The sequence below is a fragment of the Schistocerca nitens genome, chromosome 7 (assembly GCF_023898315.1).
Source record: "Schistocerca nitens isolate TAMUIC-IGC-003100 chromosome 7, iqSchNite1.1, whole genome shotgun sequence".
Classification (NCBI taxonomy): Eukaryota; Metazoa; Arthropoda; class Insecta; order Orthoptera; family Acrididae; genus Schistocerca; species Schistocerca nitens.
This window is the reverse complement of record NC_064620.1, coordinates 392997029-393020958: the sequence shown is the minus strand read 5'-3', so window position 1 is coordinate 393020958 and position 23930 is coordinate 392997029. Positions and strand designations below refer to the sequence as shown.

At 43.8% G+C, this 23930-nt stretch overlaps 1 protein-coding gene, 1 non-coding gene and 1 pseudogene across 2 annotated transcripts in view; 1 reads left to right on the top strand and 2 right to left on the bottom strand.

Annotated features, from left to right (window-relative positions):
* Nucleotides 1–23930, top strand: part of LOC126195380 (low-density lipoprotein receptor-related protein 1) — an 818691-nt gene that overhangs the window by 187492 nt on the left and 607269 nt on the right. The gene's annotated exons all lie outside the window — the stretch shown is intronic.
* Nucleotides 10718–10792, bottom strand: Trnat-ugu (transfer RNA threonine (anticodon UGU)). The gene has a single exon. It is a non-coding gene; the product is annotated as a tRNA-Thr (tRNA).
* On the bottom strand, nt 11478–11595 carry LOC126195874 (5S ribosomal RNA; annotated as a pseudogene).

Genomic DNA, 23930 nt, shown 5'->3' with positions numbered 1-23930 from the left:
ACGAAAACATCGGCCGATGTTGGACGTCGGCGGGATCCACCGATGGTGCTGCCGCTGTAATCGCAGCCTAAGTCTTGAGATATAATTCTGCTTAAGTCTCCCCTCTTTTCGTAAATCAAAGCTGGACCATAAGCGCTCGAACTATACCTTAATCGGTTGCTTTAGGAGGAAGGCCCATTGTTCTTCCCAAATTTGCGCGCAGTAAAAGTTGTTTCGAACGTGGCATGGCAGACACTTTCGGTTAAGGCTCAGTAATCATCCTGACAAACATTTTCGCGTAATAAAAATTGGTTCCTATTTAACGAATTCAAAAAATATCGTCATTTTAAAATGCAAATGATTATTTATTTACGTGGAGGAATGAGTGCTACTGTCAAGGGATCTCAAGTTGATTCCATATATCTAAATTTCCAGAAGCATTTTGACACTGTTCTTCGTAAGCGACGTCTAATCAAATTTCGTGTCTGTGGAGTATCGTCTCAATTTCGCGAATGGACTGGTGCTTTTCTGCCGCTCGGTCACAGTCCATAGTAATGACGGGGTGTCATGTAGTGAAAAAGCAGTGATTTCTGAGGTTGCACAAGGAAGTATTTGAGGCCTATGCTGTTATGCATATCCATAAACGATTTAGGGTGCAATCTGAGCAGCCCTCTTAGAATGTATGTTCATAATGCTATCGTTTACCGTCCAGCAGAGTCATCAGAGGATCAAAATAGTTAGCTAAGATAACTCTATGTTGTGAAAAGTGACAACTGATGGTAAACAGTGAAACCTATGGAAATTAATAGGAAAAAGTCCGTCAAATTAGCTTAAGTTATATGAAGTAGTGTGTAAGCTTAGGGACCGATGACCTAAGCAGTTTGGTCCCATAAGATCGTACCACAAATTTACAAATTTTTTTCAGAGTGGCAGTAATTCAAAAAAGGCGTTTTCCTATTGCGACGAGATATTTTCATGATATTTCAATCACCGGCTTCCTCTTCGAATGTGAAAATATTTTATTGACTTATACTTACATAAGGAGAAATGACCATTGTAATAAAATGAGACAATACAGCTCGCACGAAAAGATGTGGGTGATATTGCACTAGAGGGATAGCCTGCGACATATCTGATTCTATATTTCGCAAGCCATCTGAAGGTGTGTGCGCGGAGTGTACTTTTGGTATCACTATCTTATCCCCCTCTTCCGTGTTCCATTCGCGAATGGCGGGTGGGAACAATGCATTAACTATAATTTCTCGAATTTTCTCAAATGTTCAAATGTGTGTGAATTCCTAAGGGACCAAACTGCTGAGGTCATCGGTCTCTAGACTTACACACTACTTAAACTAACTTATGCTAAGAACAACACACACACACACCCATGCCCGAGGAAGGACTCGAACCTCCGGTGGGAGGGGCCGCACAATCCGTGTCATGGCGCCTAAAACCGCGCGGCGGATTTTCCCTTTTGTGGTCATTTCGCAAGACGTATATGAGAGAAAGTAATATGTTATCCGATTCTTCCCGGAACGTACTCTCTCGGAATTTCAATAGTAAAGCAATCTGTGGTGCACAACGCCTCTCTTGTGGTCCTGCCGTTGGAATTTGTGAAAATTTATGTAACGCTCTGGCGCCATATAAACGATATATATATATACTGGAGCGCCAAAGAAACTGTTATAGGCATGCGTATTCAAATACAGAGAGAGCGCTGTAAGTAGGCAGAATACGGCGCCGCAGTCTGCGACGCCTGTTTGAGACAGCAAGTGTCGACGCAGTTGTCAGATCAGTTACTGCTGCTACAACGGCACCATATCAAGATTTAAGTGAGTTTGAACATGGTGTTATAGTAGGCGCACGAGTGATGGGATATAGTATCTCCGAGGTAGCGATAAATTGGGGATTTTCCCACACGACCATTTCACGAGTGTACCTTGAATATCAGGAAGCCGGTAAAACATGAAATATCCGACATCTCTGCGACCAGAAAAAGATCCTGCAACAACGGTACCAACGACGACTGAAGAGAATCGTTCAACGTGACAGAAATGCAACCCATCCGCAAGTTGCTGCAGATTTCAGTACTGGGCCATCAACAAGTGTCAGCGTGCGAATCATTCGACGAAACATCACCGATATGGGCTTTCGGAGCCGAAGGCCCATTCGTGTACCCTTGATGACTGCACAACACAGAGCTTTACGTCTCGCCTTGGCCCGTCAACACCGACATGGACTGTTGAAGACTGAAAACGTGTAGCCCAGTCGGACGAGTCTCGTTTCAAATTGTACCGAGCAGATGGACTTGTACGGGTATATGGACCCTGTATGTCAGCAGGGGATTGTTCAAGCTGATGGGGGCTCTATAATGGTGTGGGGCGTATGCAGCTGGAGTGATATGGGACCCCTGATACGTCTAGATACGACTCTGACAGGTGACACGTACGTAAGCATCCTGTATGGTCACCTGCATCCATTCGTGTCCATTGTGCATTGCGACGGTCTTGGGCAATTACAGCAGGACAATGTGACACTCTACACGTCCAGAACTGCTACAGAATAATTCCAGAGATACTCTTCTGAGTTTAAATCACTTCTGCTGATCATTAAACTCTCCAGACATTAACACTATTGAGCATATCTGGGATGCCTAGCAATGTGTTGTTCGGAGGAAATCTCCACCATCTCGTACTCTTATGGATTTATGGACAGCCCTGTAGGACTCATAGTGTCAATTCCCTCCACCACTACTTCAGACATTAGTCGAGTCCAGGCCACTTCTGCGTGCTCGCGGAGCCACTACATGATATTAGGCAGGTGTACCAGTTTCTTTGGCTCTTCAGTGTGTGTGAAGTTGCACAGCAATGGATTTCTTCTTCTATGTAGAAAAACCATTAGCATTCAGAACAGCTTCCATTCGTCTCGGAATGGTCCTTTATGCTTTTCAAATATTATACCATTTTTCCTGAAAAATAATAGCAAGTTCAAGTGAGGCTCAGGTGAGTTTGATGGAGGTGGACAGCGATCAAACATCCTTCTCTCCAAGGTAGGCCACAAAGCCTCAATAATATTGAGATCTTGTGATAGTGGTGACCAGGGGAAATCCGGAAATTCACCGTCATGTTCACAAAACCAGTCCTGGACGAAGCAAGGGGCCCAGTCGTCTTGGAACACGGCATCACTACTGGGAATAAACATTGCACCACTGGATGAAACTGATTAGCCAAATTGGTCACATAATGACGAGCAGTAATGTGACCTTGCAAAGTAACTTTGGGACTTATGGGATACCAAAATATGGCTGCCCAAATCACCGAACCCCCGCCATGTTTCACTTTTGGGACGTAAACTCGGCCAGAATTTGGAAACGATGTGAAACAAGACTCATCCTCCCAAATTACTTTTTTCCACTGCTCCATAGTCCAGGTTTCATGGCTCCAGCACCACGTTTTCCTGTTATGGGCATTTGCATCACTGATGAATGATTTTGGAATTCCAACTCTCCCTGCAATCCACAGCTTATGGAGCTCTCTCCGTGCGTTACGCTGGGGACTGCGTTCGCGAGTGCGACATTCAGTTCTGCAGGAACTTTTGTAGCTGTTCTCCTCGTATTTTTCGTCAAAATCCTCTTCCATGAACATCTGCTAGCATCACTCAACACATGCTTTCGCCCGCGTTCTGACTTAGCGGACGATGTTTTTCCGCTTTCCCTGTATGCGGTATAAATTTTTGGTACAGTGCTCCTTGCTCACAAAACACTTTGACTACCTCGGTTACGGAAGCACACACCAAACAAGCACCAACAATTTCCCATTGTTCGAAATAACTTATCTCCGACATAATGCACTTCGTTACACAGAACAGTGTTCTGACTACGACTGACAATTAAAAGATATTGAGGACATTGTACAGATGCCGTTCGTGGCCAGATAAACAACCTGCAAGCTATGCTAGCAGCTGCTTTTATGTTCAGCCATGCATTTCTCAGTATTTCCATATTTTTGACCAGCTCCTATACATGTTCATTGTATCCAGGGGTGGGGACTGAAGATCATGTAATGTAACACCGAAATCCGTTCCAATTAAAATAAGACCTATATCAACAGCTTGATGAGAGGCTGAAGAAGGCTCAGGATATATATTTTGTCGTTGTCGACGTAGAAAAGAAAACTGACAGGGTAGACTGCTGACAGCGTTTTCAGATGATAAGAGAGAGTGGTATTAAGTATGAGCAAATTTTTTTCGAAATTGGTGATAAGTTCCTACGGGAGCAAACTGCTGAGGTCATTGGTCCCATAAAGTATGAGGACGAAAGAGTAGTGCCGAGGAGACATTCAGAGAGCAATAGATGAGTTCATAGAGAAACGAGGAGCTATGGAGGAATTAAAGTCCATGGTAAGAAAATAGAGATGTTGAGGTTCGGTGATGATTAAGTTATGTGATAGAAGGTACGCTACAATTAGAAGCGATCCTGTCTGAGATGGAAGCTACCTACAGCTCACCTGACAATATTAAAATAAATAAAGCTAAAACAAAAATTTTAGTGTTGAGTAGACAAAACACTTGCGCAATGCTCTCTTCACAACGAGAGACTCGAGACTATCGAATCCTTCGTCTTCCTAACGAGGAAAATTACATCCGATGGAAGATCAAAGAAGGGTACTGCAAGCCAAATCTACCAAGCAGGGGCTACATTTAACTAGAAGAGAAAGCATGCATAGACAGACATCTCAGGAAAGATCTCAAAGATGTTTGTGTGGAGTGTGCTTTTGTACGGAGCTGAAACATAGGTACCTGGATAAGCATAAAAACAGACAATAATAACCTTCGAGATGTGGCGCTACTGCAGAATGTTAAAAGATTGCCTGAGCAGTGCTCACCCAACATAGAAGGGGGATATGGGCCGTGACATGACTGTGTCATCAAAATTATCAGTGAAAGGACGGTAGAGCGGAGAACACGAGAGGCAGGCAGAGTCCAAAATGTAGCAACCAGATTATGGAGGATACCAGCTGCACCATCTGTACCACTCTCAAAAGGAAGGCCGAAGACGGGAATGCATGAAGGGCTGCTGCTAACCAGCCTAATGATTGAAGACCTAAGAAAGAGAAATACCGCTATAAGTGTCATCCTGACTACGTAAAGAACAGCGTTGTTCAAAAACATGTTACCACTTATTTTATGTTTGTTTTCGTGTAAAAAACACACACTGTGTACCCAAGTCTAAATAAAGCTAGTACGTTTCTTTGACGTATTGCTTGGTTCTCCGGGTATGTGCACAGCTCGTTCACACAATTTAGAAGGTACATATTGGAAAAATTTGGAATTTTGTGGTAAGTTCCTGTGGGACCAAACTGCTGAGGTCATCGGTCCCTAGGCTTAGAGACTACTTAATCAAAGTTATACTAATTCACGCTAAGGACAAGACGCAACCCATGCCCGAGGGAGGACTCTAACCTCCGAGGGGGGTGGTGGTGGGGGGGGGGGGGGGGAACCACGCGAACCGTGGCAATGTGCCTCAGACCACGCGGCAGTACAGAGTGGACATCTTACGTTATGCGTTCCTTAAGATCATTAATGTGAGTAGATCTTGTAGCATACACGCGTTCTTTCACCATTCTCCACATCCAGAAAACACGTGGAGTCCAATCGGGCGACAGTGGTGACCACACCAAAAGTCCACCTCTTCTAAACCAGTGTCTACAAAATGTTGCATCCGAGTAATGTCGAATCTTTAAGGAGTAATGTTATGGTGCACCATCTTGCTGGAAGTAACCCTACGTTATGGGAAGAATATAAACAACAAAATTCTACAATACATCTGGGTAAGCACGTCCTGTTACAACTGACCATAAAAAAATATGGACAAGGACTCCATTCTTCGAAACATCGCACTAAACGTTAACGTGCTTATTCGTGGTGCCGGTGGTATGAAATGTGGCTTCATCCGATATGAAGAAACAACATTAGAATCTATGTAAGTCATTTCTAGTAACAGTTCTACAGTACGTGCACTAGCAATTTTATCAGCATCAGATATGTCCTGTGTCAGTTAAATGTGGTAAGGCTTCATTCCAGATCGAGGTGGAGAATTGTTAAACACTTGTCCGCCCGATTCCCGTTTCCAATTCTAATGACTTACTTGAGCTACCTGGGCTCCTAATAATTGTGCCCTGAAAATACTTGATGTTATCTTTCATTCGAATACTCCTTGGACGTCCACTGTTACCTTTACAGTCATTGGCTACAGACCCAGTGCGCACGAATTTCTCATTCAGTAGACGGTTAATTAAACGCATTGGAGGCTCCTTATGAAACCATCGCGGAAAGTGACCCAAACACTTCCATCTAAGCTGCTACCTCCCTTTCCTATTCCAAAGTAAGTCGGATGGCTTTCTATAGTCTGGAACAAAAGAATTTGAAAATAGGGTTGTACCACATGAGTGGTAACACCGCTTTGGAGAACGCTATTCAGTAACAGCTGTCATCCCATGATCTGCCGAAAGTTGGATGTACCGAGGTTTGTTACTACTGTTGTACATACATACTGTTTTTTGCCTATTACGCAGGCGGTGTATCTGGCGCTCTGCGAGAATCAGTACCGGTGAAGGGAGGCTCTGATCACCTCACACACTCCGACCGGTTGTCCGGACTCCGGCAGGTGGCGTAACGGCTTAAGCCGAACTAGACGCGTAAGGGGCGGCTTTCGAGGGAAGTTCGAGGAAATGGTTCTCGCATCTAGCACTTAATTCTGTGTCAGTAGCATTTGCTGATACAGCTGTGCACACACTCTAACATTAAACTGAAACCTCATACAGTAATTGGCTACAGATCCAGTGCGCACGAATTTCTCATTCAGTAGACGGTTAGTTAAACGCATTGGAGGATCCTTATGAAACCATCGCTGAAATTATTATTAAGGGTGACCCCAACACATACAGCAATTGACCAGAGCGTATACTGTGGTTGACGTTAGTACTGTATCTGGCTGTTGCAGTCTGTACATGATAGAGACGTTCATCCTCCAACGGATTTTATTTTAACATAAGCAGCGACCAAACATTTTCTGTTTGAGGGCATTGCTGCAGCTTATATATAACGTAGCCCTACTCAGATGCGGGTATATAACAACCGACATGTGGGCAAAGTCATTCGTGTCTTTCGACGTGCGTCGGTAAATGCGGGAGCCTGAACTATGCCGGCTGCTATGACCGAGCGGTTCTAGGCGCTTCAGTTCAAATGTTCAAATGTGTGTGAAATCTTATGGGACTTGACTGCTAAGGTCATCAGTCCCTAAGCTTTACTTTACCTAAATTATCCTAAGGACAAACATACACACCCGTGCCCGAGGGAGGACTCGAACCTCCGCCGGGACCAGCCGCACAGTCCATGACTTCAGCACCCTAGACCGCTCGGCTAATCCCGCGCGGCTAGGCGCTTCAGTCCGGAACCGCGCTGCGACTATGGTCGCAGGTTCGAATCCTGCCTCGGGCATGGATGTGTGTGATGTCCTTAGGTTAGTTATGGTTCAAATGGCTCTGAGCACTATGCGACTTAACTGCTGTGGTCATCAGTCCACTAGAACTTAGAACTACTTACATCTAACTAACCTAAGGACATCACACACATCCATGCCCGAGGCAGGATTCGAACCTGCGACCGTAGCGGTCGAGCGGTTCCAGACTGTAGCGCCTAGAATCGCTCGGCCACTCCGGCCGGCCTTAGGTTAGTTAGGTTTAAGTAGTTCTAAGTCTAGGGGACTGATGACCTCAGATGTTAAGTCCCATAGTGCTTAGAGCCATTTGAACATGAACTATGGCGACGTTATTACTAAATGCGTTCAATCAGGGCAAACGTGCTGTTATTCTTTTTGTTGTGTTGGCAGAAGAGCCAACACCGTGTTACTAGAGGAGGCCGAAAGGCACGCGTTTTAGCTCACGCAGGCTGGCGTGAGGAGGGAAGAACTATACTGACGTGAGGTCTGGAACATGACAAGGAATTAGAATTCAGAAAGCGGATGTAGCTAGTTTGATACTTAACTTTAATCCATTAATGATGAACGTCGCTCTTGACGGTACATGATTCACAATATTATCAGTTCAGAATACATTCGTGAAGAATACGGCGCCTTGCTAGGTCGTAGCAAATGACGTAGCTGAAGGCTATGCTAAACTGTCGTCTCTGCAAATGAGAGCGTATGTAGTCAGTGAACCATCGCTAGCAAAGTCGGCTGTACAACTGAGGCGAGTGCTAGGGAGTCTCTCTAGACTAGACCTGCCGTGTGGCGGCGCTCGGTCTGCAATCACTGATAGTGGCGACACGCGGGTCCGACGTATACTAACGGACCGCGGCCGATTTAAAGGCTACCACCTAGCAAGTGTGGTGTCTGGCGGTGACACCACACTTTTCTTGGCCGCCGAAGGACATCGGTAGACATCCATCGGAGAATGAAGAATGTGTATTGACCAGCATGTCTGTTGAAAACTGCGACAAAGGATTCTGCTACTTTATTATAACGTATGACCTTATATCGCAATAGTCGTAACGCCCAAGTTACGCTAACTCAAGTGGGAGACACTAGAGAATCCGCCCTATAGTCCAGATCTCTCACTAAGCGATTATCACGCCTTCTTTCTCTTAAAAAAGGCCTTCAGAGGTCGACGATTCTTGTCGGTCTAGGATGCGCAGCAGGCAATTATGAAGTTCTTCACGCAGCTGGACCTGTTTTATCAAACGAGGATCAACTTCTCGCGTCGGTGAGACGATTGCCTGAATGCTTATGGCCTGCTTGGCATACCGATCGGGAGTGTACGGCCTCCGAGTGTTTGTTATACAAAATTTTAAAAAGTACACGGGAGACGCTGTTTTCCATAAGACAGGATCAAATTATTTAGCCCGTCAGCAGTACATTAGTGCCACACTAGACAGGCACAAGAGTGGAGAAACGGTAGTAAACAGGAGCAGTATAAATATTTTCAACCTTCCACTCTCGATGTTATGTCGTTGGCAGCGTACTTTGTGTTTGTTAAGAGAGTCACTCTTCCGCTTTCTCACGCGCCACCCAAGATGTAAACAGGATTTTACGTAGACGTCGGCCCTGAAGGTGATTCACTAACAGGCAGCAGAAACCAGAGAGCTTAAAGTGAGAAATAGTAATCAATACCCGGCGACGATATCAGGAGATTTGCCTTTCAGTGCCACATAATCTGGGTGTTTCGGAGGCGTCAAAGTTTCGTGTCAGGGTAATTGAGGATACTTGTTCCAGACGTTCAGAAGGCCTACGAAAGAAAATATGCTCATCGGAAGGGTTGCGGCTAAGTATTAGAAGACCACTATTGATAGTTTTGCAGATTAATCACTGCCCTATCTGTTCTTGACATACGTCCGCTTCGTAGAAATATTTCATACTAATGCATGCTACAGGAACTGCGGAAGTTCTCGGATATGTATTTTTGTTGCAGTCGGGTTTTCGCCCTACAAAACCTCTAACAAGTTCTCTCTCTCTCTCTCTCTCTCTCTCTCTCTCTCTCTCTCTCTCTCTACTTTATTTATAACGCTGTGTCGGCTACTGCCATCATTACATCGAAACTTAGAAAACAGACGTTCAGTGTCACACCAACAAAACCTTCCGTAACACAACATCGCACACGCTTTCCAGTCTTCCGTTGCCCATGATTCAATTCCATACAATGCTGTTCTCCAGTTGTAGACTCTCCGGTTCTAGGCTCTTCAGTCTGGAACCGCACGACCGCTACGGTCGCTGTTTCCAGCCCTGCCTCAGATGTTAAGTTCCATAGTCCTTATAGCCATTTCAACCATTTTGAACTTGGTGACTCATAAAAACTGATAGGTGCAACTTCGGAAACCTCTCTATCGGCGTATCCTAGCTGTTTTCATTGTGTCCAGTTTTGTACCAGTATCTCTGTCGACACTATCTACATTTTATTCACGCCTGACTATCGCTTCTTTATTCACTCAACTTCATCTCTTGATCTTATCCTGTTATATCTCGCTGTTTCCCCGACGAGTCAGCTTCTCCAAAAAATGGTTGAAATGGCTCTGAGCACTATGGGACTTAACGTCTGAGGTCATCAGTCCCCTAGAACTTAGAACTACTTAAACCTAACTAACCTAAGGACATCACACACATCCATGCCCGAGGCAGGATTCGAACCTGCGACCGTCGCAGTTGCGCGGTTCGAGACTGTAGCGCCTAGAACCGCTCGGCCACCCCGGCCGGCCAGCTTCTCCACATTTCTGTTAGAGTTCACTACTCACGTCCGACAAGAACGTAATGAGTAACTCAGCACAATTACTTGAATACCAAACATTAATTACTAGTCTTATTATTACCATTACTACATCATTATTACTGTTATGTGCGATTGGAATGGGATCACGCAACACTTTACGTTTCATTTTTCCGACTTTCCATAGAGTTCTCATTTTTACCTCGTGAAATCTCTCTCCTTAGTCCATTTAGTTCCGGTTTTCTTCGCTGTTTCGTTCTCTGGGTGCGCTTCCCATTTGTACGAGTTCCTGTCTAGAACTTCTGAGAAATTTATCTGTCCCGTTTCTAAATCTTTTTTTGACTTGTCGAGCCCAGGGTATAGTTTTTCGTCCTCCCAAACATGTTAAAAATTTAAACATAAATGTCTTTGAAATGATAATTAAATGGACACCCTGGCTGCAAACAGGCGTTGATGTACTTCATTGGGGACATGTTGAAAATGTGTGCCCCGACCGGGACTCGAACCCGGGATCTCCTGCTTACATGGCAGACGCTCTATCCATCTGAGCCACCGTGGGCACAGAGGATAGTGTGTCTGCAGGGACTTATCCCTTGCACGCTCCCCGTGAGATCCACATTCCGAACATGTCCACACCACTACATTCGTAGTCCTCTGGACGCGTCCACAAAACTTTGTTCTTTTTCATGTATCTGCCGCGAGGTGGGATAGTTTTTGCCTTGTTTTGTCAGACTTTCGTCTCTCGCCATCCACCCCGCTTGGGCTGATCATCGTCATCATCATTTTCTATTTCTGTCTTCATGATGTTTTCCATGTCGTAGTTTTTCCGAAGTGTGAGAGTTTCGCAGGAGTGCAGGGCTTCTGGTCTGACAACTGTGTTGCAGTACCTTATTTCTGTATGTGTGTACAGACATTTTTAGTTGCAGATGTCTTGACTTCTCCCATGGGACCTCTTGAGTTCCTGTACGCGAAATCCTTATGGTATTTTTCTCCCAAAGTAAGTTCAAGGACCTCATCTAGGTACCTAAAAAGCTAAACTCCTCCCGAACAGGCCAAGAAGACCCATCGGTACTGACCGGCCGCCTTTTCATCCTCAGCCCATAGGTGTCACTGGATGCGGATATGGAGGGGCATGTGGTCAGCACACCGCTCTCACGGTCGTATGTCAGTTTACGAGACCGGAGCCGCTACTTCTCAGTCAACTAGCTCCTCAATTTGCCTCACAAGGGCTGAGTGCACCCCGCGTTCCAACAGCGCTCGGCAGACCGGATGGTCACCCATCCAAGTGCTAGCCCAGGCCGACAGCGCTTAACTTCGGTGATCTGACGGGAACCGGTGTTGCCACTGCGGCAAGGCCGTTGGCCATCTAAGTACTTGAAGTATTATGATAATAATAATAATAATAATAGTAATAATAACTGTTATGTACTGCTAAGGTATTATGCATGTTGTAACAATTAATATAACTTATTATTATTATTATTATTATTATTATTATTTACGTTTCGTTTTCACAGAAATTGAACTTAGTTTTCTAACGCCGCCAGTTTATCAGCCTGAATTTGCATATTTCAGGAATATGTCTTCATTGAAGAATGTTGGCATTATCTACTTCTCCCTAACACATTACTCACGTAGGATTCAGGAAAATACAGTATTGGGAGACATTAAAACAGTTATCCTCCACGCTTCATCAACCGGAGGAGTAGGAAAAACATGTAACGTTGTGACATAGTCATTAGTAGCCTCCTCCTTGTCCTTCGCACTGATTTCTGGTTAAAACGTGAACAAGATGGCTTCATTGCCTATGTATTTTCCCAAAAAATCATTCAAGTATCACGGTAAACAGTAGTAAATTACATATGGTCCCAGGTATAAACTATACTTTAACCGGCGTAGCTCAGTTTACTTTGCTGCCAGGTTTCCACGGATATCACGGTGAAAATTCTGCAGACTTAATTGCATTACGAAACTCGTTTCCTACTTTTTGTGTGGTGCTCAACTACAGCTCCACGCGGTTGTCCTTATGCACAGATATTGCACATGCCCTTTGTTATTGGCCTACAAGAACTGGTGTATCTGAGTTCTACGCTGGCGCGTTCCGTCGCCGGAGCTGATCCTACAAGCAGTGCGCGCGCTCTTCGCTGTGTTCCTTCAACAGGCCTTTAACTGGACCAGGTAAAAGAGGGACGCACGGGAGCTCCAGTGTACGCTGCATTTCTACAATCTCAGTTACTCAGTGTACATTTGACGGCACAAAATTTGCCCGGCGGGGATAGCCAGAGCTAAAATCCGGTCCAGTACTGACGTGAAACAAATGCAACATGCCGTATTTTTCTGTTTACCTTGGCCATATTCTGACGAGAAAATATTGTTTCGAAAATTACCGGAAACTGATCTTGTCAGTATTGCAGAGCTGTTCCAGGAGGCACAAAAATCTTTTCTGCAACTAGAATATACTGGTATTATCAATAGATTCTGTGCCTGTTACTAAATACATATTTGTTCTTAAATAGTCAATGCAGCTGAATATACAACGTACAGGCTTAATATGAACGAGAATAGTGTCCCTTGTTCGAATCCATGAGATTATTTTTTTGCCATAATAGACACATTCTTCCGTTTCAGCAATTTTTTTCTCTCTGAAGCCCTCCGTTGTATTATATGAAACACATTTCAGTGATCTGCAGATAATTTCCCAGAGAAGTACAATGCCAATAGTGAATGGCGGAACGTGATATTTTTAGGAGAATCGGTATTGTTTTCGACGAATGATAGTCCAGTACAAGCATACAGGCACCAAGGTATCCGTACATCGATGAGTCATCTTGCAGTAGTCCTATATTTGTGTCACTTTGCGGCTGGTTATGTTCCCGTGGACTTGTAATGCCTCACAAGATAGATGGTCGACTTGATGCTACCCAGTATACTCATATTGTGAAAAATATTATGGCCTCATCATGGTGGCAACTATATCCTGAGGGAGTAATCTGTTTCCAGCAGGACCAGTCTCCTATACACATATCAGGGATGGTGCGAGAGTGGTTTTCAGAACAGAATGAGCTTCCTCTTCTCCATTGGCTTCCTACTGCACCAGACCTAAATCCAGTTGATAACGCAAAGTTTTGCTACAAGCGTCACACAACAGAAGTCTGCTTGATTGGTATGCGACATGCTGAACCATGGGCTCGACTTATAAAAGTGTATAGCAAAGACTTTCCTCAAGACAGAAATATGTGATTAGTACTGGAAATCTCGCTGCTGTCTGATAACGACTCTAGGCACGAAACTAGTCACGGTGAAAATAAAGTGTGGCTGGTTACAGTTTCTTCCTCAGTGATATAAGTATTGGATTTTTGTTATCGCCAGTCTGGTGGCGTCGATAATTCGCCTTGATGACTGGGCTTTCCATTCTAAAAATATATGAAACATTGATTGTAAATATACGGCGTGAATGCAACATGAGATGCATTGATTATAGTTTCACTTACATAACTGATTTGCCTGGACCATAAACGTTTTATTAATTTCATCGCGCTCTTCGATCACTATCTTCGAGGCACATGAAATAGATTGGTACATGATGCCTCGACAGTGCTTGCAGTATAAATCATTTCCGGATTACTTTTGTTCTCTCTTTTGGTTTTTTTATTCTCTCTCTTTCTGTATAAAACGAGTGCCTCACCCCAATAAAGACCCTCTGGTTTAATAAATGTGTTATAGTAACCACGTCTGGTGTATTTTGAGACGCATATTTTGTTATAGATGTCTCTTGTAAGTCTGAAGGTTGTTTCCAATTTGTCACAACGAATTTCGTAACAATACTGTACAAAGCCAGTTCCCTATACGGCTTCGCCTAAATATTTGATGTGAAAAAATCTCTCGATTTTCCCTTATTTGTATTTTAGAATTTTGGGTACCAAGTTGTTGCATACACCGTATCTGCATATTCTTCTTTCGCATAGATGTATGCATGCTAGCCAACGCGTGTACAAACACATTAATGGGTGCTTCTGTGATAAACTCTAAATCGCTGGAACTGGTTCACTCACAGCACACCACGAACAACTGCGCATTCAACGATCTCGTTTAATGACAGTAAGATATCCCCGAGCAAAGAGGCTGAATGCAACGAGATAGGGTGGGCTAGAATAAAGCGTCAAAGGGGTTGGGCGGACGACACACACGTGCCCGCAACTAGCTCAGAAACAAATATAAATTAAATATGTTCTATCTCAAAAACGATTCGGAATAGGGCATTTCCCCACAGTTCAAGGTTTTTTTTTTTTTCAGATGAGCGCACCTGTCACATCCCTCAATACTTATCATTCCTCCTGTGGCATCCTGTATAACCCATAGAAGCTTGCAATAGGAATAGTGATACAGCCTGTAAATAAAAGCACGAGAGAGGATCGGAAAGTAACAATTTTTTCTCCCCTGGTACTGGAATGCTGAAATTTCACGACAATATAGTTTGAAGTGTGCTCTACATAGGGTATTTTGTTTTCATGTGCAGCTCTAGCGAGAGAAGCCTGAACTGCAAAACTGAAATGGCACTCATGTCACTGTCGTCTACTTGTGTAGAGTAGTGAAGTGTAGTTCGATTTTGCGGTCCAAAAGGCATAAACCAAATGAAATTAGCAGGGACATGCGTGGCATGTATTGGGACGACTGTATCGACCGTAGAAATGTCTCCAGATGGTACGCATTCTGCCAAGAGGACCGTGATTCAAAAAAATGGCTCTGAGCACTATAGGACTCAACTGCTGAGGTCATAAGTCCCCTAGAACTTAGAACTACTTAAACCTAAATAAGGACAACACACACATCCATGCCCGAGGCAGGATTCAAACCTGCGACCGTAGCGGTCGCGCGGTTCCAGACTGTAGCGCCAGAACCGCTCGGCCACCAGCGGCCGGCGACAGTGATTCGCCACGCTCCGGACAGCCGATAACAACCCAGCAGAATGTTGGAGCCATTGAGGCAGCAATTTTGAACGACCGGCGTCTGCAGCTGCGAACAGTATCGCAACAGTTCAAATTTTCCGATGGTGTGGTGTACGATATTGTTGTGACACGTTGGAAGTTGGGAAGTTAGTGCTCGCTGGGTGTCTAAGAATGTGACAGACAACCGAAATGGCCAGCAAATAATGGCAAACTTGGCTCACGTAACACGTTACGCCTCAAATGGGTGGAAGGAATCGTCACTGGTGATGAGTCGTGGGCGTACGACTACACGCCTGAAACCAAGCAGGCCTCTATGGATTGGAAACATGCTGGTCAGTTGCGAAAAACATTCAAAGTGACTCAGTCTGCTAGGAAGGTACTTGTGACAGTGTTGTGGGATATGCATGGCGTGTTATTGGTGGACTTTGCTGAACATGGGATCAGTGTGAATACTGCAGCCTACTTTAAAAGTTCGATTAAGTTGCATCGCTCCCTTTGTGGCAAACGCCACAACATTAATGCTGACGGTGTCAAGCTTCGTGATGAGAATGATTGTCCTCATGTTGTTGCTCCTATTCTGCATCTACATCCATACTCCGCAAGCCACCTGACGGTGTGTGGCGGAGGGTACCATGAGTACCTCTATCGGTTCTCCCTTCTATTCCAGTCTCGTATTGTTCGTGGAAAGAAAGATTGTCGGTATGCCTCTGTGTGGGCTTTCATCTCTCTGATTTTATCCTCATGGTCTCTTAGCGAGATATACGTAGGAGGGTATTCTCGAAACTTCAACAAAAGCCCGTACCGCGCTACTGAGCGTCTCTCTTACAGAGTCTTCCACTGGAGTTTATCATCTCCGTAACGCTTTCGCAATTACTAAATGCTCCTGTAACGAAGCGCGCTGCTCTCCGTTGGATATTCTCTATCTCTTCTATCAACCCTATCTGCTACGGATCCTACACCGGTGAGCAGTATTCAAGCAGTGGGCGAACATTGTACTGTAACCCACTTCCTTTGTTTTCGGACTGCATTTCCTTAGGTTCTTCCAATGAATCACAGTCTGGCATCTGTTTTTCCGACGATTAATTTTACATGGTCATTCCATTTGAAATCACTCCTAATGCCTACTCCCAGATAATTTATGGTATTAAATGCTTCCAGTTGCTGACCTGCTATATTGTAGCTAAATGATAAGGGATCTTCCTTTCTATGGATTCGCAACACATTACATTTGTCTACATTGAGATTCAATTGCCATTCCCTGCACCATGCGTCAATTCGTTGCAGACCTTCTGCATTTCAGTACAGTTTTCCATTGTTGTTGTTGTGTGAAAATCGGCAAATTTGGGTGGGAGGTGCTCCAGCATCCATCATACAGTTCTGTCCTTGCACCATCGGACTTCATCTGTTTGGTCCCACTAACAAGGGAACCTCCCCATCGCACCCCCCTCAGATTTACTTATAAGTTGGCACAGTGGATAGTCCTTGAAAAACTGAACACAGGTCAATCGAGAAAACTGGAAGAAGTTGTGTGGAACTGTGAAAAAAAAAGCAAAATATACAAACTAAGTAGTCCATGCGCAAGATAAGCAACATCAAGGATAGTGTGGGCTCAGTAGCGCCGTGGTCCCGTGGTTAGCGTGAGCAGATGCGGAACGAAAGGTCCTTGGTTCACGCCTTCCCTCGAGTGAAAATTTTTACTTTCTTTATTTTCGCAAAGTAATGATCGGTCCGTTCGTTCATTGACGTCTCTGTTCACTGTAATAAGTTTAGTGTCCGTGTTTTGCGACCGCACCGCAAAACCGTGGGATTAGTGGACGAAAGGACGTGCCTCTCCAATGGGAACCGAAAACATTTGGTCGCAAGGTCATAGGTCAACCGATTCCTCCACAGGAAAACACGTCTGGTATACTCTATACGACACTGGTGACGGCATGTGCGTCACATGACTGGAATATGTTGTCGACCCACCTAACTTGTACACTTGGCGAATGGGTGAAAAGATTCTTCTACCTTGCCCGATTTAGGTTTTCTTGTGTATGTCATAATCACTCCCAAAAAAGTGATGAAAACATAAGAGTTTGTCACATAAACGGCAACAAATGACTGCAACAGTTTCACAGTCGCACAGTTTTCCCTGTGCTCTGTCAAAGCATATGTTTTTAACGTTTTCAAATTTTTCCGTGTGTAGACTGTCAAATCCTGCATATGTTCAAGCAAATCTGAACATGTCCTGGAATTTTGGAGAGCGAAGTTGATTATGTGTGAGTACCTGAACTTTGATAATTGTCTGAAAATAAAAAATTAAACTTTTCACTTCAGGGAAGATTTGAACCAAGGACTTCTCATTCCGCAGCTGCTCACGCTAACCACGGGACCACGGCGCTACTGACCCACACTCTCCTTGATGTTGCCTATCTTGCGCATGGACTACTCAGTTTGTATATTTTGCTTATTTTTTTCATAGTTTCACACAACTTCTTCCTGTTTTCTCGACTGATCTGTGTTCAGTTTTTCAAGGCGTATCCACTGTGCCAACTTATAACTAAAACTGAGGGGGGTGCGATGGGGAGGTTCCCTTGTAAGAAATTACTGGCCGCCGGCCAACATTGCGACAGATGCGGAAGTGAAATCATCAATCCGCATATGGCTATATTCCAACAAAACGGACTTTTTCGATCAGTGCATATTGAAACTATTACCGCGAGTAGAGAAATTTGTTGAGAACGTTGGTGACTGTGTAGAAAAGTAGGTAAAAGATGTAAGTTCATTTGTGATTGTGTTGTTTTGTTAGGTTCTAAATTTTTTTGGTAATAAAATTATTGTGCGCTACTTTCTGCTCTTCCTTCGTAATAAAGTAGAGCAGTGGAACTTGTATTTAAAAAAAAACGTTGTATTAATGACTGCGGAGCCGCGTCATCGCACTAAGCAGAATTGTGAGCGCGCCATTAAGCAGAGTACGTGCACGGTTCATGGCTGACGTTTCTTATCTGGCGACGAGGAGCGGCGTGACCCTCTGAAAGGGCGACCCGCTTAGGAGGCGGCCGTCTGGCGCTGCCATTCATAGCCCGACTTGTGGGTGGGCGGGGGGAGGGAGAGGGAGGGAGGGAGAGAGAGAGAGAGAGAGAGAGAGAGAGAGAGAGAGAGAAAAAGAGGCGCCGCCTCGCATAGCGCGGGCGCGACAGCCAGGTCAGCGACCATGCCATTTTGCATGGGCTCCGTCGTTACATTTGAGGGCCCTGTACTCGCTGGGAAATTGGCAGACTTACCTGTACAGACAGCGCACACGCAGACAAATCGTTGTGTGTGATTGTTACGCTGTGTTGCGCTGCGGTTTTCTATTGAAGTATAGCTGTGAGTAATTCTTCGCAGGATTCACATACTACGGTCGCAGGTTCGAATCCTGCCTCGGGCATGGATGTGTGTGATGTCCTTAGGTTAGCTAGGTTTAAGTAGTTCTAAGTTCTAGGGGACTGATGACCTCAGATGTTAAGTCCCATAGTGCTCAGAGCCATTTGAACCATTTGATTCACATAATTATACACGTGATGTTATTTATGGATTCTTCCGTTACTCCTTGGTAGAACAATTTCACTTTTAAGGTTGAATAACAAGTAGACTGTTTTTGTTCTACTGATTTTTGCTTATTTCAAACTATTTTTCGGCTTATTGCGTCGTCTTCACGAAACAACTGACTAACGTCTGAAAGGGAGAGTAGTTATTAGGTAACCAAACATAATAAACAAGGTGAAACATCCCCTTAGAAACATTTTATAAATGACAATGCTAGAAAAACCTCTACGTTATTTGATTTTCAAACAGCTGAGCAAAACTGAACGTACTCAGACATTTCTCTCTTTACTTATTCTCATCATCACTAAACTGACACACAATATTTTTTTAGCGCAGGGCAATCTGAGTTTCAATAATCCCTACAAAAGAACTGGCCCTGACTAACAATAACCTATACCTTTCATGAATCACTTACCTCACAAAAATCTTCGTTACTCGAACTACTGCAATACAGCGAGCGCCAATACTGCCAGCTAAATAAAAGATTCTAACTACTGAAGGCACTAACTACTGATAGGCATACTTAGCAAATGAAAGATTTTGATGGAGAACAAACAATGTATTTACCTTAATAGTGTTCAAATGTTATAATATATATACATCAGTTCGTGACATCCAGTCTTACAAATTTACTCTTTCTGATGGACACAGCCGGCCGAAGTGGCCGTGCGGTTAAAGGCGCTGCAGTCTGGAACCGCAAGACCGCTACGGTCGCAGGTTCGAATCCTGCCTCGGGCATGGATGTTTGTGATGTCCTTAGGTTAGTTAGGTTTAACTAGTTCTAAGTTCTAGGGGACTAATGACCTCAGCAGTTGAGTCCCATAGTGCTCAGAGCCATTTGACCCATTTTTTTGATGGACACATGTCCAGATCGTCCGCTCTCAAAATTCTGCCATATCTCTTCCCACATCCACCACTGCTGGCGGCTCACGAACTGCGCAACGCTACGCGCTGTTCATATCCGACTGCCCAACACTACAATAGCAAATATTCCAACAATGCAAACCAGCCACAGACTGCACACAGCACAGTCAGTGATTTTCATACAGAGCGCTACGTGGCGTTACCAACATAAAAATCTAAACAGCCTACTTACAAAGGATACAATCCACATGCATAGACTGTTTTGCACCAGACTAGTTTTTCAACGTCGAAATTACACTTTACACAATGGACACTGTTAGGCATAATAAATAATTAAAGTACACAGTATTACAAAAAAAAGAAAAAATGGCTCTGAGCACTATGGGACTTAACATCTATGATCATCAGTCCCCTAGAACTTAGAACTACTTAAACCTAACTAACCTAAGGACAGCACACAACACACAGTATTACAGATTAAATGGTTATAAAGGTGAAGTTTGTACGGTCCTGACATTGGCTGAGAAACTGTTGAATTGAGCACTCGTCGCCGGCCGAAGTGGCCGTGCGGTTAAAGGCGTTGAAGTCTGGAACCGCAAGACCGCTACGGTCGCAGGTTCGAATCCTGCCTCGGGCATGGATGTTTGTGATGTCCTTAGGTTAGTTAGGTTTAAGTAGTTCTAAGTTCTAGGGGACTAATGACCTCAGCAGTTGAGTCCCATAGTGCTCAGAGCCATTTGAACCATTTTTATGAGCACTCGTCATTTATGTTGTGCAACGAACATGTTTAACATTGTGAACTAAACTTAGACAATGGTCAGTATTGGACAAAATAATTAAAATGCACAATTGTGCAGTATTACAGGTTATCTGATTACGACGCCATAGTTTGTGAGGTCGTGACATTGGCTGAGAACTGTCTGAGCACTAGTAACTTATGGTGTGCGACAAACGTGTTTTACATTGTAGATTACAATTTTTTTGAAAAGGGCAGTATTAAACACAGTACATGGTTAAAAATACACAGTATTAAATTACTGAAGTTTGTAGGATAAGCAAAGTAAGGAATAGGAAATTCTGTTGTGTCTTAATTTTGTGTTGCAGTGTGTGTCGTTGTGGCGGTTTGTGGGTATGTGGCTGGTGGATTGCATCATATGAGGCTTAAAAGTGGAGATGCGCTCAGCTGTAATTGGTCACTTAGAACCAGCTGCGAATTTTGATCTAGAAATCTGTCTACCTCAAATGATTGTAACAGGCTTAGCTTTTTTCCCTGTGTAGCTATTGATTATGCTTAACAGTATCCATTGTGTAAAGTGTAATTTCAACGTTAAGAAACAAGTCTGATGCACATCACTCCATGCGAGTGGAGAGTTTGCTTGTAATGTTTGGTTACTTAAGAACTTGGGTCCCTCTCAGCTGCTAGTCAGTCGTTTCCTGAAGATGGTGCAATAAGACTAAAACTGATTAGAAACAAACAAAAATCACAACAACAAAACAGTGTACATGTTACTCAATCCTAAATATGCACGTACATGTGGAAATGTTCCTAAAATCATATACCACAAGGGAAAAACCCTACTGTGGGTACATGTTTTGAATTATAAGGTTTATTTTTTTGTAAGTTAACATTAAAAACTATTAACCACACAGCGATTCGTGAAAGAAAAGTATATTGCACCTCATATAATTATTACAATGTATTATTAGAAAGCTTACACAGTGTCATGTCATGAGTGCCGTTGGGCACTCTTCTACAGGTTATAATGAATTCTCTACTACTGTAAATGATGAAAGTGTATGAATGCAGCTTGCCGCTAACTTGGTGTAATGTTTTGTCTGTACAGAGGTGTATCTGTCGCCTTTGTTACTCCTTCACTCTCACACATAAATCGGTACAATAAAGTTAGGGCTTCGTATTTTATGTTTAGGCTGATCCGTGATAAGACAGACAAACAATTATGCTAATGGAGGATTCTGAGTATTTTCTCGAATTTCATTCGCTCTCTCTCTCTCTCTCTTTCTCTGTCCTTTATCTGTGTACAGTTTAAATATATTATTTACGTGAAATCAGCCTAGTAGAATCTCTGGTGGAGCCCTTTGTCTTAATATTCAGCGGCTGGCTTGCTGGAAAAGATCTTTACATTTGTTATTATTATTAAGCGCTGCATTCAGTTGGGAAAATCGATCGTTTGAACAATTCGTTCAGTTCACGACAGATCTAGAATTTCAGATGTGGACGAAGCCTTTCTGGACGATTTGTAAAAACTCGGATATTGCAGGCTCTCTTCGTCACAGCTGAAACTTCCCCACTAATTACAGGGCCAAGACAATCATCAATGATTCAGACAGAGAACTCATTCGTCATTCACTCTAGAATAAAATGGTCACAAACCTTATTTCTGAGGAAAATTGTATATTCAGTCCATCTCCATTACATGCTCCGTTTTCTGTTGATTCCAAGTTTTATGTAATTTGCTTTTACAGTTTTGTCTTTCTCTTTACCTATCACGCTAGTGGCACAAACGTTAATAGCTCGTTTTAGCGAGGAGAAGAGTAAATATGTCTCTTTTAGCAATCCGACAATCTTCCAACCGATACTTCCGAAGCTGTTCCCTTCTCCCTTCCCCCTCTATAATAACCATGGAGAATACATCTCTGTATCTCTGTTATTACAAAGAATAAACGTACTAGAAAAATACCTTGGCGTCAACGAGCTGTCGGCGCATATATTACTAGAAAATCCGATCTGATACTTTTCAAAAGTGAATAATTGTGGATGATTTGATTGACCATTATTAATTATTGCGTGGTAGAGGGTAATTTTCCGTGGGGAGATTACAAGGTATTCACTTCTATTTGCAAACGTCACCTTTAAACATAACAGAACTGCGCTTTATCGAATTATTGGTAGGATATTAAATGTTTATTTTTGTTTGATTAAATTAAATAAGTATTTACCTGCCATCTAGTCTGCTTGCTGAATCGATTGCCAGTTTGATTTCTCTTGGCTAACTCAAATGTCAGTTTCCGTACATCATTAAATACAAGTACACATAGCCTGGTTTCAAGGTCTTTAATGTACTGTAATAGCTCAACTTCTAGCCCTGTTGGAAACGTTTGCTTTATTAGCTCTTACAGTTTGCTTAATCTTGCCTTGCACTCTTCTCCTTAAAGTAAGTTGAGGAACACCGAACAGTTATAAGGCACTTTGCCAGATCGTTTGCTTGTTGTTATCAGCGTCAGTAGCCTTCTGCATGCTCTCTGAATCCCGGTCGCGCATTATCGTTCATGAAAATGAACTCAGGATCGAACGAACCCCTGAGAAGACGCACATGGGAAAGGCACACAGTGTCACAACGTCGTTGACGTGTGAGTGTGCCGTGGTCAAGGTCAGTAAGCCCATGCAACGTTATGCCGCCACACACAATAACAAAAATGGCTCTGAGCACTATGGGACTTAACTTCTGAGGTCATCAGTCCCCTAGAACTTAGAACTACTTAAACCTAACTAACCTAAGAACATCACATACATCCATGCCCGATGCAGGATTCGAACCTGCGACCGTAGCGGTCGCGCGGTTGCAAACTGTAGCGCCTAGAACCGCTCGGCCACCACGGCCGGCACACAATAACATCTGGACCATTAAAACGATCGTGTTCTACAAAGTTCCTGGATGCAGTACGCGTTCCCACCTTTCGCCATATGAAAGTACGTCCAGCATTACCGAACACGGCTGTTTCGGTGGTCCAGATAACATTGTGTGGTGAGGCATAATGTTACATGGACGTACCGACCTTCAAATCTTTGAACACGGTACACTCAGCAGTCAACGTTTGTGACACTGTCTGTGTTCCAAATGGCTCTGAGCACTATGGGACTCAACTGCTGTGGTCATAAGTCCCCTAGAACTTAGAACTACTTAAACCTAACTAACCTAAGGACAGCACACAACACCCAGCCATCACGAGGCAGAGAAAATCCCTGACCCCGCCGGGAATCGAACCCGGGCGTGGGAAGCGAGAACGCTACCGCAAGACCACGAGATGCGGGCTGTCTGTGTTCCCCATGTGCGTTTTCTCACGAGTGCACTCAACTCTGACTTCATTTTTATGGTTGACAGTGCGCGACAGCATGGATCAGCGCAGGTGGGGAAGCTGTTGGAGCGATAGGATATTCGGCGAATGGACTGGTCTGTCCGTTCCGCCTCGCCCACTTAAATCGCGTACGTCTGGGATGCATTGGAGAGAGTTACTGTAGCACGTCCATATATACAAACGACCACCCCGCAGTTGTCAATCGCACTTGTGAAGGAATGGA